The following is a 21,303-nucleotide window of genomic DNA, read 5'->3' on the forward strand; positions in this document are numbered from 1 at the left end:
GTTTTATTTCCACACTATGCCTTAAATTTTTCACACACAATTTTGTAATGTCAACTACTTTTCCTCTCCTACAGTATTGAAGTTTGTGCAACAGTGTATCATGACATTCACAGTCAAAAGCATTGGATAGATTTGGGAACAAACAACAAATTTTCCCTTGGTCATTTAATGGTGTCATTGTGTGCATGACGAAATTTGCAATCACTGACTTAGTCTACCATTGTTCATTGTGTAGGATGTTATTCTTTTCATGAAGTGTATCAGTCTGTCTTTTATTATTGTATCTACTACATTTGACAGTACTGACCATATAGTTATGGGTCTATAATTTGCTGGGTCTTTATTGTTGCCTGCTTTGTATATAGTGAAATGTAACACCTATTAAGACCCACTTAACACATACATTCTCCAAATTAATTCAGGATCACTCATGTAAATAAAAAAGGTCATAATATGAATATAATAGAGGGAAACATTCCACGTGGGAAAAATATATCTAAAAACAAAGATGATGAGACTTACCAAACAAAACTGCTGGCAGGTCGATAGACACACAAACAGACACAAACATACACACAAAATTCAAGCTTTTGCAACAAACGGTTGCTTCGTCAGGAAAGAGGGAAGGAGGGGAAATATGAAAGGATGTGTGTTTTAAGGGAGATGGTAAGGAGCCATTCCAATCCCGGGAGCGGAAAGACTTACCTTATGGGGAAAAAAGGACAGGTATACACTCGCGCACACACACACATATCCATCCGCACATACACAGACACAAGCAGACATTACTCCTTCCCTCTTTCCTGACGAAGCAACCGTTTGTTGTGAAAGCTTGAATTTTGTGTGTATGTTTGTGTTTGTTTGTGTGTCTATTGACCTGCCAGCGCTTTTGAAAGGTCATAATATGTAATATATGCCTGAATAAATTTATACCAACAAAAATAATTACCACATTACATTTACCTTAAAGTGTAGAAGCTCTGTAAATGAAGGTAACATTTTCCATGATGGAAGCCTCTAGTAATTAATACAAAATGTAAATGCATTATTGTAATTAAGTATTTGAGAAGTTATTCTCGAAGAAAGTAACAGATATGTACTAATATAGTAGTGCACTTACTGTTCTGGAGCATACATAAGTTTATATATGTATTTTCAGTTTTTATATATAAATTTTAATTGTTAATCAATCAAAACATGATTCTAAACCATGCCGAGGATTGTTTGGGATTGTTTAGATTATATATATATAGGGGTAGCCATATTGGCATAAGGAGTTTAGTCTGGTTTGGTTTTTGAGCAATGAGCATGTAGCTGCTCCTTTTGTATTGTAAGTATTGTTTGTCTTTGTAATGATGATTTGATTTTGTTTTGAAAGTATAATAAATATATTAAAATATAATACAAGATTAATTTTAAATTTAACTTTTATGAAGTTAAATGTTACTGTTACTGAAAATTTAGGACTCCAGCTGCGACAGATCATCAGAAAGGATGAGTACACAAACCCCAATATAAATGTTTAACCTAAGAATAGTTACGTTTTAATAGGAACTACTTTATTGGCTTTGAGGGGTTCAGGGAATCTTCCTTCTTCCATTGACTTATTTATTAAAAATGTCACTGTCTCTGCTGAGTACTGTGAGCAGTTCTTGACTCTTGTAAGTATGTCATCAAACCCTTCTGTATTTTTTGTTTTCGTTATGCTGATTATGTTTCCCATCTCCCTCTTATTTGTGGAACAAGTGACATTTTGTCCCATGTGTTGGTGTTCTACAGTTGTGTAATGCTCGTTGAGAATGGAACTGATTTCATGTTGGTTCAAAAATTCCTTTCCTTTCATTACAAGTATCGTGCCTCAATTGTGTCTGTGCTACATAACCTCATTTCTTTTCTGTTGGCATTAGTGAAAATTGACACAATCTTTGCCATCACACGAACTTCAGTTCTGAATTTGGTTTCTCTTGAAAATCTGTGGCAAGCTGTCATGTTGTTACAGTAGACTTCATTATTAGTTTGGTTTTCATTTTTTTGGTTCCATTCATGCAAAAATTTCAGTTTCTCTTTTGAAATTTAGTGTCATACACCCCTTACCCACCTTCCTCATTATATTTCTTCACAATTTTTTTAGATCTTGCATTATTTATTTTGAAGTGGAAAGCTTCCCCTTGTTTATCAATTGATTTTTCCATGTACTTCTCCATTTTTCTGATATGAGCATAACATTTAACATGTTCAGATTAGTTTCAGTCATCTTCTTTGATTGCTAAAGGTGATGAAATTGTGTTTTGAGCTGTCCCTTGCTACAGTAACAGCTCACAGTAGCTTGAAATTACAATATTTAATACCTGAACTTTTTGTATAAACTTAACTATGTGAAGACATGATGATGTGTCAGACTTTTAAGGTAGCGCAGCATCTTGTGGCATTTTTCACTTTTGAACAAAGAGTGTGAGTTCTGATCAGATTATACTAGTCTTTTGAATAAGGGCTGTCTTTTATTGTATTAATATCAATCTCATTTACTGCTATTATACACATGAATTCCCTAGTAGCCTTTTGTAGCAGTACCTCCAGAGAGAGAACTATCTTTTCTTCTAATGTAATCTTCAAGGTGTAACTAATAAAAACTCATCAGTCTGCTGTATATTACTGATGATGATATATTAAGACAAATAATACCTCTCACATAGGCACATAAACAGTCATGGTACAATAAAAGACAAATTCTACTAAACAGAAGTAAAAAATGTAATGTGGGAAATGAAGCTTTCAGCTTAGCTTGATAAATAATAAAATTAAAAATCTGACAGATAAATAAATTCTTCAAATGCATTTAATTTTTGCAACCAAAACCCATTATTTAAGGGATAAATGCATGGAGATGATCTCTGCAACATGTTTTTAGCATGCCAAGTAGTATTTGGTGGTGCATACAAAAAAAAACCATTAACATAAATAGAATGTACCAGCAAGATAATTTCCTTTTTAAGATTTTCTCTTAGAGGAATTTTACAAAAAAGCAAAATGGATAGGGAGTTAACAATTTCTGCAGACAAAACTGAGCCATTAAAGATAGTATTTTATTGTTGGCTAATTTCTCAACAGATTGTCGAGGTTCTTTGCATATCCAGTTTTATAGGCAGCTAAGTACAGTATTTAAGCAGACCAATATAGGCAGCTGTTATTACAGCGTATTTAAGTCTGTCTCAAAGTATGCCTTGAAGCTTTTAGTGGTTACAAAGATTGCTTAAGGGCAGTTTTGTCAAGTATACCTTACATTTTTAACTGTAGCACAGATTAGCAGTGTCACCTATGATTAAGATTTTACAAAATAGATTTTATAGTGCTCACACCTGTTGCTGCTGTTTAGACTTTATTCAGGTATAAATGAATCAAGACTATTTACAAGCAATTGATTGTATGATATGAGTTGGGCTTTGTCATTTGTGCACAGTAAAATTAGCAAAACAGTAAGAAGTAAATGCAGTTCATAAATATAGTTCATATACAAATAGTTATTAAATACAGCAAATAATAAAATAGTCAATACAGTGATTAAATAGTCATTGATTTAAATACCACTTTTATCTTAATATGAATTGACACAAGTAGAGTTTTTCAGACTGTGAATATATTAATAGTCATACAAGCTAATAACCACTGTGGTTTTACTTCGTGTGAGTTCCCAGTTTTTGTGAACATTGGAATATCATTATATGTTTTGGTATAATGTGATAGTCATGACTTTCTATCCTAGCAAGCTTCTCTGCAATGTTTCTCTAAAGAGTACACAAACATAAACACAGATTTACAACAGTAAGCAGGCTGATCCTGCTAAAGAGATTGCAAAAGAGCTCCATTTGACTAGCCATACCATTGTATGTGAAATTATTTTTTATATTTTTTTAATTGTCAGTAATGTCAAGAGTGAAAACGCAATATGAGATATGTTACTGTAAGATTTCAAAACTCATTACTTAATGTGCTCACTACATATCACATCTCTAAGTTACCGCAGGTGCTTAGAGATTTTTGAAATATTTCTAAACTCATAGCTGACCTGTTCTTCCCAATTGTGTTTGAAATTAGTATGTATTCCTAATAGTTTAGCAGATTTATTTCTGAAGCTCTTGACAATCGTATAAGAAGCTTTCGCGTTTTCCCTGGATTACAGAGTAGTTTATTGTATGAGAATGAATGAGGTCAAATAGAGCTAAGATATTTTGATGTCAGGTAAGCAGAATTTATTATCAGCATAGCATATGACAGCCTGATCTTTGTAATGAGTCATGTCATTGATAGCAGTGACAAAAAACTAAGTTTCAATGAAAGCATTTATATTTGGCCAAGACAAACTGCCAGTCCAATTATTAAGATGTAATTACTGGTAATGCAGGATTACATTCTCCAGAAAATTCCAGCTTTGCTGTTGAGATATCTAATGGAAAGGCTATTTATGTTTGACCATTAATTTCCAAAAAATTTATGGTGGTGGTTCTGCCCTGTATGAGTCCAAACTGCCGTACATAGAAAATTATGTTCATCAAAGTAGCTACTTAACTGGGTAGACATAAGTGAGTCCAATATTTCAGGAAATATGGGTAAATTGAGATCTGTTATAACTTTGTGGTAGATATTTATCATCAAATAGAATCAGCATATATTTCATAGTGGTAAAATATGTTAAATATAAAAGTTGGTGGTGTAAATATGAAGTGTGTTGTGGTTTTAATAATGTCATTAGAGGGTCAGTATCAGTCCTTGCTTTTATTGTTTGAGATTCCTGAGACTGTTCTCTTGGTGGAAAAGCCACATATGAATATCAGCAATGTAGAAAAGATAGATTGCTGCTTACCGTAAAAAAGACATGTTAAGGTGCAGGCAAGTACAATTAAAAAGACAGTTACACAAGGCTTTTGGCCACAGCCTTCATCAGCAAAAGAGAAACATACACCATTCATACACACAAGCAAGGACTCCTCACTCACACCAACTATGGAATCTTAGGTCAGGTCAGAGAGCAGTTGTCACGTGGGATGGCTGCAGCAATCTGGAGGGGGTCGGGATAGGGGAAGAGATAGTAGTATATATGTAAGGGGGGGGGGGCAGGGGACTGCAGGAAAGGAAGCAGGGAAAGATGGCAGCCGGGGGAGGAGGGGGTCGTTGGCAGAGGGTGCAAACAAAGAGGCTGGAAGATGTGAATAGGCAGGAGATGATAGGACAGAGGGGGTGGAAACTGTTGTGATGTGGTGGGGGGGGGGCAGTATGTTATCATACATTAAGGCCCGGATAATTACAGGAGTGGAGAATGTGTTGTAAGGAAAACTCCCTTCTGCACAGTTCAGAAGAGTTAGTTGTGTAGGGCAGTGAAGTAGCCATTGAACATTGAAAGCATGTTAGGCTTAGCTGCATATAGTTCCATAGAGTGGTTCACTTTGGACTTGGTCACAATTTGGAGGTTTGTCATTCATCATGGTGGACAGCTGCTTGTTAACCATATCAATATAAAGGCTGTGAATGGCTGCAGCAGAGCTGGTAAATGATATGACTGCTTTCACAGGTGGCCAGGCCCTTTCAAGTGTATATGATCCATGTGGCAAGAGATTGCAATTGGGAGAGGCATAGAGATGGACTAGCATGTTGCGGAAGTTGGGTAATGGATGAACAACAACACTCTAGCAGGGGGTGGACAATCTCGGTTAGTATGTCCCTCTTCTTCCTTCCCTTTTCTTTGGTCACTTACCAAATAGTATCAAAAGTCTGACAGATAACCAACAAGTATTTAAGAAGAAATTAAAAGAATTTCTGAATGACAACTCCTTCTACTCCATAGAGGAATTTTTAGATATAAGTTAAGGAAAAAAGAAAAAAAATATCAAAAAATTAAAAAAAAATAAAAACTAAAAACGTTGTTATATTAACTTAATTATGTTGTTAAATTAACTTAATTATGTGATGTACTGGAAAATTTGACTCGTTCCACATCATTACAAAATATCGTATTCATGATCCATGGAACTAGTATTAATCTAATCTAATCTAATCTAATCTAATCTAATCTAATCTAACCTTTTCTGGGCATGATGATAGTTAATCAAAGACTTGGTGGAGGATGTGATTCAGCTATCCCAGTCTGGGATGATACTGGGTGACAAAGTGGCACTTCTTTGATGTCAATTTTTAGGGGTGGTGGGAGGATAGGAGATGTGAGGGGAAATGGCATGGGAGATCTGTCCAGACTCCAAACACACTGCCTCATTCCTCAAACACATTACTTACATTAACCTAGCACAATACTAGTTCTCCTTTGAAGAGAAGGTATACAAACAAATTATGGCACAGCCACCTATGTGGCATCCTCCTCTGCCAAGCTGTTTATGGTCCATGTAGAAGTGACCTTCCTAGCCTCCCAAAATGCCAACCTTTTAGTCTGTCATGATTGGACCCAGGGCCAAGCAACCCTATCATCATTCCTCACAACCTCAACACCCCTCCCATCTGCTTCACCTAGTGCTCCTCAACCCAGCGAGCCACCTTCTTACATGTTGACCTCCTCTTTTCTAATGGCTCCATCTGCACCTCTGTTCAAATTAAACCCACCAACCATAAACAGTACCTGCATTTTGGCAGCTGTCATCCCTTTCATGCCAAGTCCCTCCCATACAGCATAGTCCCCTGGGGATGGCATATTTGCAGTGACAGGAAGTCTCTTGCTCAGTGTGCTGATGGTCTCACCGAGGCCTTCACATACAGGGACTATCCCCCAGAGCTATTCCACAAACAGATCTCCTATGTCATTTCCCCTCACATCCACAATACTCCCTACACCTCGGAGAACTGGCCACAGAGGAGTGCTCCCTTCATCACCCAGTATCATCCCGGACTGGAGCAACTGAACTACATCCCTCACCAAGGCTTTGATTACTTGTGACCATGCAACAAGGGACATACTTCACAAGATACTTCCCACCCCTCCTAAAGTGCTGTTCCATCACCCACCCAACTTCCACAACATACTAGTCCATCCCTATGTCACTCCCAATCCCAACCCCATGCCACAAGTGTCATATTCCTGTGGAAGACCCAGGGCTGGATCTGTCCAATCCAGACCCATCACAATTTTATCCTAGGCCATCAGAGGCCGGGCCACTTGGGAAAGCAGTCATGTCATTTGACAGTTCTTCTGCAAAGAAGCACAGCCTTTTATTTTGGTACGACTACCAACAGCTGCTGACCAGGATGAAAATCCAATGCAAAACTGTGGCCAAGGGCGAATAGACCACCTTGAGGCACTACATACAGTTAATCATAATGTGCTTGATTTCAGTACCTCCTTTACTAACCTCCACAGCCTGATTTTCAGAACTGCACAGAAGGGAGTTATCCTAACAACTTCTTTTCCAGTCTCGTTATTATCCTAGCCTCAATGTATGATAACATATTGTCCTCACAACCTCCATCCAACAGTTTCTACCCCTTCTGTCCTATCATATCCTGCCCATTCTCATCTCACAGTCTGTTTGTTTTCCACCCTCTGGCAACCCCTCCCCCTCATATTTGCCCACTCCTCTCTTATTCACTTCCTTTATCCCTATCTCCCTGCCCCATAACCTCCAGACTCTCTGCCTGCTGGCATCTAGTCCCTATACCCCCTGCCAAACAGCATTCCTCTGTCCCGCCCCCCTCTCCCCACCCCTTCACCAATACACTACTAGCCCTTCCCCTTCCCTTCCCCTTCAGATTGCTGCTGCTATTGCACATGATAGTTGCCTTCTGGCCTGATATGCCAGAGTTGGCACTTGTGTGTATGAGGTGTGCTTCCTTGTGTATATGAATGGTGTGTGTTTTTCTGTTTCTCTTTTGCTGATGAAGGCTGTGGCCAAAAGCTTTGTGTAAGTGTCTTTTAATTGTGCCTGTCTGCAACTTAACATGTCTTTTATACAGTAAGTTGCAATCTTATCTTTTCCTACATTCTTCTTCTCTTAGAGGGTGTGACAGTATGCTGCTTAAAGATATGATCACCCTGCATGTGGACTTTAAATAAATCTCTTGTAGAAGTGCATGTTGCTTCTGTATTGCTTCCATTTTCAGTAACTGAATTAATAAAGTAGTGTTCTCTTCACTGGATTGAGTTAAGTCTATTGAGTGTGGCTTAAGGTGTTGCCTAGTGCTTCAACTTTCCAAACTGTCTCTCATTTGTAGGGTGTACATTAGAGTCCTGCATGACCGAGTAAGCGAGCACAAAATACGAGATGGGGCGTGCACACCCTAACTGGGTAGGTTGCCCGCACTAGTTCTAGTGACCGAGCATAGATGCCATGACCGAATACGTAGCACGTAACTTCAAACACATTACACGTGTCATTATCCGTGTGAGACTGTAGCCAGTACAGTCTTCTCATTTGTGGTTTGTCTCTCTCTGCAATCATGCAGTGCGAGGAAGCCAGTGCAGTTAAGATGTAAGATTGAAACCAATGTTTACACATTGAAGAAAGGGAACGTCTAAAAAGCCAAGTATGGAGTACATTTCTGTTAGTTGTAGACGAAAACAGTGCGTCTACTGGGTACGTATCGTGCATAAACTGCTCAACATTAGTGTGTTTCCAGTCGGAAACCACTCATTTAAAGAAACATAGTTGCAAGAAACCTCACAAAGATACAGCTCCTTCAGGGATACCGGCAGTAATAAAAAATAGTATTACAGCAAAGTGTGTTGCAATCTGTGCTAACGATGTGAGACCTTTTAATGTTGATTCCAGTGAAGGTTTCAGAGAACTAGGTGAAGAATTAATACATCTAGGTGCGCATTATGGAGAAGTTAACGTGCCAGATGTCAGCCAGTTAAATCCGGAATGCGTTAGTGATTTACTGGTCAACAATAACTATAAGTTTGTTTCTGTTGCAAACAAGTGAAAAGTATGACAAGTTACGTCTGTAAATATTGGATGTTCTTTGTATGCTTTCTTTGTGAAGATGGTTGTCTTTTAGATTACAGGTACAGCACTTATTCAATGTTTCCTGTTAATGAAAGGAAAAATAGATCTTCTGTTTGGAAAGGACACTCGTCTTCTATCTGCGATTGTATTGAAATATCATTTTACTTTCCAAATGCTTTATGAATTTAGCTGTGTCACGTACCCGTCCTTGGAAACGTTACTTTTGTCTTAAAAGAGAGAGAGAGAGAGACAGAGATAAATACATTGTCTGTGTGTGTGTGTGTGTGTGTGTGTGTGTGTGTGTGTGTGTGTGTGTCAAGCATTGAGCACTGCAGCACTCTAGTGTACATTCTTTGCATTTTATGTGTGTAACTTGTTGTGTAAAACTAGATCTGTATTATTATCATTATCATTATTATTGTTATTTAGATATGCTTCATAAATAGTGTCCATTTCCTGAGTCCTTTCCTTACAGGCATTTTTATATGCGGTGTCTAGGTGGAGTGTGTCTAGGTGGAGTGTGGTTCATTTAATCTATATTAGTTCCTCTGTATACCAATTAAACTTTTCATTTTCACATGTGCCAGTAGAAGTAGTTTTCATTAACTGTGAGCAGATATATCATACTTCTGTGTTTATTTTTTGTAAAAAAAAGGCAGAAATTTTGTAAAAAAAAGGCAGAAATTTCTTCAGGATCCAAAAATATGGAAATCACTTGGGGAGATATCAGGACTGTAATGAGGTTTGGTAAGGCTTTCAAGCCAAACTTCTGCAGTACATTCCAAAGAACCTTAGCAACATTGTACAATACACACAGACCAAAAATGATACAAGAGTACTGATTAAATAAAATTATTCGAGATCTACAGTTGTGGGAAATAGTGAATAGCATGGCAGATCCTATTTCCCTTTGATTATACAGTGAATATTTCTTCAGACATCCAGGGAATCTGAAAAACAGGCATAGATCATTGATCTCAAGCTGTGCTAGCGTTAGTAAAAGTGACAGTGAAGGTATTAAGAATGCGACTGACAAATCAACTCAAGTGAACCAGCAAACTCCACCTATCATCATCACCTGCATCACCACCATTGTCGAGCCACTGTCAATGTGAACAGCCACAGGCAGTGTAGTGCTTAGCACCCAAAATCCTATCCAAATGTTGGACTGTAGAGTTAGTATAGTTGTATTTCTAGTGTGTTACAGCAGGTTTGTATATTTTAAAAAACTACAAGCAATATGGAATATGTGATATTTTGAACTGTAGTTCGCTTTAGGTGCCAACTACGAATTTTACTGATTCAGAAGAATATCAATGGAACTAGATGTAGCTCTTCTAATAACGTAGTTACTTCTACTAACACTAGGGACAGGCCTCTCTTAGCATTTGAACAGCCCTGAAATGTTTCCTCTTGTTACAAATGGCTGATGGCGGCAGTCCATAACTTAGCTCCTTCTTCTTTTGTTTTCTTTTCATAGGATAGTTCACCTTGGATTGTCATGGTATTTCAGGTGGCAAAGCTCCTCAAAGCAAAATTATCATTTAATATGTTAATCTTCTTCAATTATTGCTTCCAGTAATGAGAGAGTTGAATAATCAAGCAGTTCTGTGGTCACCTCTTTTATTAGCTGAACAGTGACCAAAAAAAAGTTCTTTCTGGTGAAATGCTTACCATAGAAGCAGTCTCTCAGTGCCCATCAACACTGATAATAATGTTTGGGAGTCAGAACATCTTATATCACTCTTTAATTTTTAGAATAAAAGTTATTGCAACACTATGTATTTCTTTATTTCCCATTAAGGCCTTCCAGAAGGCGTTCGATACAGTTCCGCACTGCCGCCTGATAAACAAAGTAAGAGCCTACGGAATATCAGACCAGCTGTGTGGCTGGATTGAAGAGTTTTTAGCAAACAGAACACAGCATGTTGTTATCAACGGAGAGCCATCTCTGGTGTGCCACAGGGGAGTGTTATGGGGCCATTGCTTTTCACAATATATATAAATGACCTAGTAGATAGTGTCGGAAGTTCCATGCGGCTTTTCGCGGATGATGCTGTAGTATACAGAGAAGTTGCAGCATTAGAAAATTGTAGCGAAATGCAGGAAGATCTGCAGCGGATAGGCACTTGGTGCAGGGAGTGGCAACTGACCCTTAACATAGACAAATGTAATGTATTGCGAATACATAGAAAGAAGGATCCTTTATTGTATGATTATATGATAGCGGAACAAACACTGGTAGCAGTTACTTCTGTAAAATATCTGGGAGTATGCGTGCGGAACGATTTGAAGTGGAATGATCATATAAAATTAATTGTTGGTAAGGCGGGTACCAGGTTGAGATTCATTGGGAGAGTCCTTGGAAAATGTAGTCCATCAACAAAGGAGGTGGCTTACAAAACACTCGTTCGACCTATACTTGAGTATTGCTCATCAGTGTGGGATCCGTACCAGATCAGGTTGACGGAGGAGATAGAGAAGATTCAAAGAAGAGCAGCGCGTTTCGTCACAGGGTTATTTGGTAATCGTGATAGCGTTATGGAGATGTTTAACAAACTCAAGTGGCAGACTCTGCAAGAGAGGCGCTCTGCATCGCGGTGTAGCTTGCTCGCCAGGTTTCGAGAGGGTGCGTTTCTGGATGAGGTATCGAATATATTGCTTCCCCCTACTTATACCTCCAGAGATCACGAATGTAAAATTAGAGAGATTAGAGCGCGCACAGAGGCTTTCAGACAGTCGTTCTTCCCGCGAACCATATGCGACTGGAACAGGAAAGGGAGGTAATGACAGTGGCATGTAAAGTGCCCTCCGCCACACACCGTTGGGTGGCTTGCGGAGTATAAATGTAGATGTAGATGTAGATATATTCAATTAAAACTGATACTTTATTCTCTAGAAGGTGTAGTGTACAAAATTTGTTTGAAAAGTTATATCATGCAAGTATTTTTAAAATTTAAATCAATTTAAAACTAAAATCAGCCTTAAAAATATATATGAATTGCAAAACATAATCAGAAGCTAGAACTAAAAATCGTACATGATAATCCAAGGTGAACTATCCTATGAAAAGAAAACAAAAGAAGAAGGAGCTAAGTTATGGACTGCCGCCATCAGCCCCCTTGTTACAAGAGGAAACATTTAAGGGTTGTTCAAATACTAAGATAGGCCTGTTCCTAGTGTTAGTAGAAGTGACTACATTATTAGAACAGCTACATCTACATCCACTGATATTCTTCTGAATTAGTAAAATTCATGATTGGCACCTAAAGCAAACTACAGACCAAAGTATCACATATTCCATATTGCTTGTAGTTTTTTAAATAAACCAACCTGCAGTAACACACTAGAAATACAACTATACTAATTCTACAGTTTAACATGTGGATGTGCTTTTGGGTGCTAAGCACTACACTGCCTGTGGCTGTTCACATTGACAGTGGCTCGACAATGGTGGTGATGCAGGTGATGATGATAGGTGGAGTTTGCTGGTTCACTTGAGTTGATTTGTCAGTCGCATTCTTAATACCTTCACTGTCACTTTTACTAACGCTAGCACAGCTTGAGATCAATGATCTATGCCTGTTTTTCAGATTCCCTGGATGTCTGAAGAAATATTCACTGTATAATCAAAGGGAAATAGGATCTGCCATGCTATTCACTATTTCCCACAACTGTAGATCTCGAATAATTTTATTTAATCAGTACTCTTGTATCATTTTTGGCCTGTGTGTATTGTACAATGTTGCTAAGGTTCTTTAGAATGTACTGCAGAAGTTTGGCTTGGAAGCCTTACCAAACCTCATTACAGTCCTGATATCTCCCCAAGTGATTTCCATATTTTTGGATCCTGAAGAAATTTCTGCCTTTGGTAACTTTTTACAAAAGTAAACACAGAAGAATGATATATCTGCTCACAGTTAATGAAAACTACTTCTTCTGGCATATGTGAAAATGAAAAGTTTACTAGGTATACAGAGGAATTCATCTGGATTAGATGAATAGAATGTACACCCTATAAATGAAAGAGAGCTGGGGAATTTGAAGCACTAGACAACACCTTAAGCCTCACTCAATAGACTTAACTCAATCCAGTGAAGAGAACACTACTTTATTAATTCAGTTACTGAAAATGGAAGCAAAACAGAAGCAACATGCACTTCTACAAGAGATTTATTTAATGTCCACATGCAGAGTGATCATATCTTTAAGCAGCATACTGTCACACCCTCTAAGAGAACAAGAATGTAGGAAAAGATAAGAGTGCTCCTTACTGTAAAGAAGACATGTTAAGTTGCAGACAGGCACAATTAAAAGACACTTACACAAAGCTTTTGGCCACAGCCTTCATCAGCAAAAGAGAAACAGAAAAACACACACCATTCATACACACAATGAAGCACACCTCATACACACAACTGCCAACTCTGGCAGATCAGACCAGAATGCAGCTATCACATGGAGGTGAAGGGAAGGGGAAGAGCTAGTAGTGTATGGGTGAAGGGGTGGGGAGAGGGGGCGGGACCGAGGAATGCTGTCTGGCAGGTAGTATAGGGACTAGAATGCCAGCAGACACAGAGTCTGGAGGTTACGGGGCAAGGGGGTGGAGATAAAAGAAGTGAAAAAGAGAGGAGTGGGCAAATATGAGGGGAGGGGTTGCCAGAGGGTGGCAAACAAAGCGACTGTGAGATGAGATTGGGCAGGAGATGATAGGACAGAAGTGATAGAAACTGTTGGATGGAGGTTGTGTGGACAATATGTTATCATACATTGAGACTGGGATAGTAATGAGAGTGGAAAACATATTGTTAGGATAACTCCCTTCTGTGCAGTTCTGAAAATCAGGCTGTGGAGGCTAGTAAAGGAGGTACTGAAATCAAGCACATTATGTTTAACTGCATGTAGTGCCTCAAGGTGGTCTATTCGCCTTTGGCAGTGGATGTTCATCCTGGTTAGCAGCTGTTGGTAGTCATACCAAAATAAAAGGTTGTGCTTGGTTGCAGAAGAACTGTCAAATGACATGACTGCTTTCACAGGTGGCCCGGCCGCTGATGGCGTAGGATAAACCTGTGATGGGTCTGGATTGGACAGATCCAGCTCCTGGGTCTTCCACAGGGATATGACCCTTGTGGCATGGGGTTGGGATTGGGAGTGACGTAGGGATGGACTAGGATGTTGTGGATGTTAGGTGGGTGATGGAACAGCACTTTAGGAGGGGTGGAAAGTATCTTGTGAAGTATGTTCCTTGTTGCATGGTCATAAGTAATCAAAGCCTTGGTGAGGGATGTAGTTCAGTTGTTCCAGTCCAGGATGATACTGGGTGATGAAGGGAGCACTCCTCTGTGGCCAGTTCTCCGAGGTGTAGGGAGTATTGTGGATGTGAGGGGAAATGACATAGGAGATCTGTTTGTGGAATAGGTCTGGGGGATAGTGCCTGTATGTGAAGGCCTCGGTGAGACCCTCAGCACACTGAGCAAGAGACTTCCTGTCACTGCAAATATGCCATCCCCAGGTGGCTATGCTGTATGGGAGGGACTTGGCATGAAAGGGATGACAGCTGCCAAAATGCAGGTATTGTTTATGGTTGGTGGGTTTAATTTGAACAGAGGTGCAGATGGAGCCATTAGAAAAGAGGAGGTAAACATGTAAGAAGGTGGCTTGCTGGGTTGAGGAGCTCCAGGTGAAGCAGATAGGAGGGCTGTTGAAGTTGTGAGCAATGAAGTTCAGGTGTATTGGCCCTGTGTCCAATCAAAACAGACTAAGAGGTTGGCATTTTGGGAGGCTAAGAAGGTCACCTCTAGATGGACCATAAACAGGTTGGCAGATGTGGGTACCACGTAGGTGGCTGTAGCTGCGCCATAAATTTGTTTGTATACCTTCTCTTCAAAGGAGAAGTATTCTTGGGCTACATTAAAGTAAGTAAGGGTATGAGGAATGAGGCAGTGGGTTTGGAGTCTAGACAGATATCCCGTGCAATTTCCCCTCACATCTCCAATCCTCCCACCACCCCTAATAATTGACCTCAAAGAAGTGCCACTTCGTCACCCAGTATCATCCCAGACTGGAATAGCTGTATCACATCCTCCACCAAGTCTTCGATTAACTATCATCATGCCCTGAAAAGAGGGACATACTAACCAAGATTGTCCACCCCCTCCTATAGTGTTGTTGTTCATCCATTACCCAACTTTCACAACATGCTAGTCCATCTCTATGCTACTCCCAATTGCAATCTCTTGCCACAAGGATCATATCCCTGTGAAAGATCCAGGTGCAAGTGTTGAGTGGTACTTAAGATAGGTATATAAATTAGTAAAATCAATGTGAAGTGAAGTAGAAATTAGAAAATAAATGAAAAACTTAGTTTAGTTTAGAAATATTTTCACACTGGCAAACAGGGGACAGAGCAGCAGTGGCAATGTCCAGTGCTTGCAAGTCAGCACCTTCAAGAGAAGCCATCGCCCCCCCCTCCCCCCCTCCCACATTAGTGGACGCTGTCGATTCAGCCATCAGGGCATCACCTGGATGGGTCACGTGTTTCTCAATTGTCACATGTGATCGAAGGCGAAGGCCCTCGCCTAGATTCCAAGAGCCAATGACCGACGTTAAGAAGATTCTTCGAGAAGCTTTTCAACATGACAGAAGAGGCAATGACCGTGAAGTCGTTCACTTCCAGTGAACTGAAGTGAATAAATACATGAGACGCAGTGGGCCCACAAATGTAGTAGTTTTCAGTTCAGTTTTAGTGCTGAAGACCTTCATGCAGGAAGAGATTACACTGTACACGGAAGCACCAAGTCTGCTGCTGTAATGGAATAGCAAGCAGCAGCCTCGTAGCCAGAAGACAGAAGTTAGATGGTATTTGAAGACTGATTTTTACGTACCCAGGTGACTCGTGAGGACAGGAAGGAGACGGCCTCACATCAGCAGTCACCTGTGAGCTGGGATGAAGATCTGACAGCCAAAGACTGGCAAGCTGGAGTCCATTGTTTGAGCCCGTGACACTGGTATTTCCCCACTCTGCTGCTCCGCTGGCCGATGCACAACACTGTCACACGCGGCCGCTTAGAGAAGAGAAACACTGGGACGCCACATACAAGGTACCACCATCTGATTCACGACTTAGTTCTCAATAATTAAACGGGCCACCTGACGAAGAACGTCTCCAGTCAACTGGGCGAGACAGCAACACGAGATACACACCGCCAGGCGTAATCAGACGCCGCTGCTCATGCAGCATGAAGGCTTCGCAAACGACACAGCTGCCACTCTCCCAGCCAGAACAATCCAGTAAGAAAACTGTTGTACAAAACTTTCAATAAAAGTTATCTTATGTAAAAATGCTGTTTCAGTGTACCTCATACCTGAGCCAAGGAAGAACCCTCCCTGCCCACATGTTGTTAAGAGAGAAAAAGTAATTTATTTAGTGTTTTTCACCCTGACATACTGCTTTAGAATCAAATGCACTTTACAGTAATGCTCATCCAGACAACTGACTAGCATCAAAAAAGAAAACCATGTTAAACAAGATCTGTCGAATCCACCCAGCCAGAACTTCCTATTCCAGTCCTGCCACATGTTTATCCTACTCATCAGGGGCCTGGCCACCTGTGAAAGCAGTCATACCATTTACCAGCTCTGCTGCAGCCATTCACAGCCTTTTATATTGATATTGTTAACAAGCAGCTGTCCACCATGATGAACGACAAACATCCAAATTGTGACCAAGTCCAAAGTGAACCACCCTGTGGAACTATATGCAGCTAAGCATAACACACTTTCAATGTTCAATGGCTACTTCACTGCCCTCCACAACTAACTCTTTTGAACTGTGCAGAAGGGAGTGCTCCTTACAACACATTCTCCACTCCTGTAATTACCCCAGCCTTAATGTATGGTAACATACTGTCCTCACACACTCCCTCCTCCCACCCCACCACACCACAACAGTTTCCACCCCCCCCCCCTGCCTATCATCTTTTGCCTATTCTCATCTTCCAGCCTCTTTGCTTGCACCCTGTGCCAACGATCCCCCCCCCCCCAACTGCCACCATCTTTCCCTGCTTCCTTTCATGCAGTCCCCTGCCCCCCCCCCCCCTTACCCATATACTACTATTTCTTCCCCTATCCCGATCCTCTCGAGATTGCTGCTGCCATCCCATGTGACAACTGCTCTCTGACCTGACCTAAGATTCCATAGATGGTGTGAGTGAGGTGTCCTTGCTTGTGTATATTAATGGTGCATGTTTCTATTTTGCTGATGAAGGCTGTGGCCAAAAACCTTGTGTAAGCATCTTTTAATTGTATGTGTCTGCACCTTAACATGTCTTCTTTAAGGTAAGTAGCAATCTATCTTTCCCTACATTGCTAATATTCATTGTGGCTTTTCCACCAAGAGAACAGCATCTGGAATGTCAAACAACAAAAGCAAGGACTGATACTGACCCTCTAATGACATAATTGAAACCACAACACACTTCATATTTACACCACTAACTTTTATATTTAACGTATTTTACCCATAAGTAATATATTCTGATTCTCTTAAAATTTCAATTGTGTCCCTTATTTGATGATAAATATCTACCACAAAGTTGTAACAGACTCTCAGTTTACCCATATCTCCTAAAATATTGGACTCACTTATGTCTACCCAATTAAGTAGCTACTTCAATAAACATAATCTTCTATGTATGGCAGTTTGGATTCATACAGGGCAGAACCACCACCATAAATTTTTCAGAAATTAATGGTCAAACATAAATAGCCTTTGAAATAAGGATATGGCATCATTTGCATTATGCAGCTTAAACAAAGCATTTGACTGCATTCCATTAGATATCTCAACGGCAAAGCTGGAATTTTCTGGAGAATGTAATCCTGCGTTACCAGTAATTACATCTTAATAATTGGACTGACAGTTTGTCTTGGCCAAATATAAATACTTTCATTGAAACTTAGTTTTTTGTCACTGCTGTCAATGACATGGCTGATTTCAAAGATCAGGCTGTCATATGCTATGCTGATAATAAATTCTGCTTACCTGACATCAAAATATCTTAGCTCTATTTGACCTCATTCATTCTCATACAATAAACTACTCTGTAATCCAGGGAAAACGCAAAAGCTTCTTATATGATTGTCAAGAGCTTCAGAAATAAATCTGCTAAACTATTAGGAATACATACTAATTTTAAACACAATTGGGAAGAACAGGTCAGCTATGAGTTTAGAAATATTTCAAAAATCTCTAAGCACCTGTGGTAACTTAGAGATGTGGTATGTAGTGAGCACATTAAGTAATGTGTTTTGAAATCTTACAGTAACATATCTCATATTGCGTTTTCACTCTTGACATTACTGACAATTAAAAAAATATAAAAAATAATTTCACATACAATGGTATGGCTAGTCAAATGGAGCTCTTTTGCAATCTCTTTAGCAGGATCAGCCTGCTTACTGTTGTAAATCTGCGTTTATGTTTGTGTACTCTTTAGAGAAACATTGCAGAGAAGCTTGCTAGGATAGAAAGTCATGACTATCACATTATACCAAAACATATAATGATATTCCAATGTTCACAAAAACTGGGAACTCACACGAAGTAAAACCACAGTGGTTATTAGCTTGTATGATTATTAATATATTCACTGTCTGAAAAACTCTACTTGTGTCAATTCATATTAAGATAAGAGTGGTATTTAAATCAATGACTATTTAATCACTGTATTGACTATTTTATTATTTGCCGTATTTAATAACTATTTGTATATGAACTATATTTATGAACTGCATTTACTTCTGTTTTGCTAATTTTACTGTGCACAAATGACAAAGCCCAACTCATATCATACAATCAATTGCTGATAAATAGTCTTGATTCATTTATAACTGAATAAAGTCTAAACAGCAGCAACAGGTGTGAGCACTATAAAATCTATTTTGTAAAATCTTAATCATAGGTGACACTGCTAATCTGTGCTACAGTTAAAAATGTAAGGTATACTTGACAAAACTGCCCTTAAGCAATCTTTGTAACCACTAAAAGCTTCAAGGCATACTTTGAGACAGGCTTAAATATGCTGTAATAACAGCTGCCTATATTGGTCTGCTTAAATACCGTACTTAGCTGCCTATAAAACTGGATATGCAAAGAACCTCAACAATCTGTTGAGAAATTAGCCTACAATAAAATACTATCTTAAATGGCTCATTTCTGTCTGCAGAAATTGTTACTTCTGTTTAATAGAATTTGTCTTTTATTGTACCATGACTGTTTATGTGCCTATGTGAGAGGTATTATTTGTCTTAATATATCATCATCAGTAATATACAGCAGACTGATGAGTTTTTATTAGTTACACCTTGAAGATTACATTAGAAGAAAAGATAGTTCTCTCTCTGGATGTACTGCTACAAAAGGCTACCAGGGAATTCATGTGTATAATAGCAGTAAATAAGATTGATATTAATGCACTAAAAGACAGCCCTTATTCAAGAGACTTGTATGATCTGATCAGAACTCACAGTCTTTGTTCAGAAGTGAAAAATGCCACAAGATGCTGCGCTACCTTAAAAGTCTGACACATCATGTCTTCACATAGTTAAGTTTATACAAAAAGTTCAGGTATTAAATATTGTAATTTCAAGCTACTGTGGGCTGTTACTGTAACATGGGACAATTCAGAACACAATTTCATCATCTTTAGGAATCAAAGAAGATGACTGAAACTAATCTGAACATGTTAAATGTTACACTCAAATCAGAAAAATGGAGTAGTAAGTACATAGAAAAATCCACTGATAAACAAGGGGAAGCTTTCTGCTTCAAAATAAATAATGCAAGATCTAAAAAAATTGTGAAGAAATATAATGAGGAAGGTGGGTAAGGAGTGTATGATACTAAATATCAAAAGAGAAACTGTAATTTTTGTATGAATGGAACCAAAAAAATGAAAACCAAACTAATAATGAAGTCTACTTTAACAACATGACAGCTTGCCACAGATTTTCAAGAGAAACCAAATCCAGAACTGAAGTTCATGTGGTGGCAAAGATTGTGACAACTTTCACTAATGCCAACAGAAAAGAAATTTGGTTAAGTAGCACAGACACAATTGAGGCATGATACTTGTAATGAAAGGAAAGGAATCTTTGAACCAACAGGAAATCATCTCCATTCTCAATGAGCATTACAGAACTGTAGAACACCAACACATGGGATGAAATGCCACTTGTTCTACAGATAAGAGGGAGATAGGAAACATAATTAGCATAAAGAAAACAAAAAATGCAGAAGGGCTTGATGACATACCTACATGAGTTGAGAACTGATCACAGTACTCAGTAGAGACAGTGACATTATTAACAAACAAGTCAATTGAAGTAGGAAGATTCCCTGAACCCCTCAAAGCCAATAAAGTAGTTTCTATTAAAACGTAACTATTCTTAGGTTAAACATTTATATTGGGGTTTGTGTACTCATCCTTTCTGATGATCTGTCGCAGCTGAAGTCTTAAGTTTTCAGTAATAGTAACATTTAACTTCATAAAAGTTAAATTTAAAATTAATCTTGTATTATATTTTAATATATTTATTATACTTTCAAAACAAAATTAACTGATCATTACAAAGACAAACAATACTTATGACACAAAAGGAGCAGCTACATGCTCACTGCTCAAAAACCAAACCAGACTAAACTCCTTATGCCAATATGGCTACCCCTATATCTATAATCTAAACAATCTTGAAAAATCCTCAGAATAGTTTAGAATCATTTTTTGATTGATTAACAATTAAAATTGATACATAAAAACTGAAAATAAATATATAAACGTATGTCTGCTCCAGAACAGTAAGCACACTATGATATTAGTATATGTCTGTTACTTTATTCGAGAATAACTTCTCAAATACTTAATGACAATAATGAATTTACATTTTTTATTAATTACTCAAGGCTTCCATCATGGAAAATGTTCCCTTCATTTACAGAGCTTCTACACTTTAAGGTAAATGTAATGTGGTAATTATTTTTGTTGGTATAAATTTATTCAGGCATATATTACATATTATGACCTTTTTTATTTACGTGAGTGATCCTGAATTAATTTAGAGAATGTATGTGTTGAGTGGCACTTAATTGGTGTTACGTTTCACTATATACAAAGCAGGCAACAATAAAGACGCAGCAAATTATAGACCCATCACTATATGGTCAGTACTGTCAAATATAGTAGATACAATAATAAAAGACAAACTGATACACTTCATGAAAAGAATAACATCCTACACAATGAACAATGGTAGACCAATTCAGTGACTGCAAATTTCATCATGCACATAATGACACCATTAAATG

The sequence above is a fragment of the Schistocerca cancellata genome, chromosome 3 (genome assembly GCF_023864275.1).
Source record: "Schistocerca cancellata isolate TAMUIC-IGC-003103 chromosome 3, iqSchCanc2.1, whole genome shotgun sequence".
Classification (NCBI taxonomy): domain Eukaryota; kingdom Metazoa; phylum Arthropoda; class Insecta; order Orthoptera; family Acrididae; genus Schistocerca; species Schistocerca cancellata.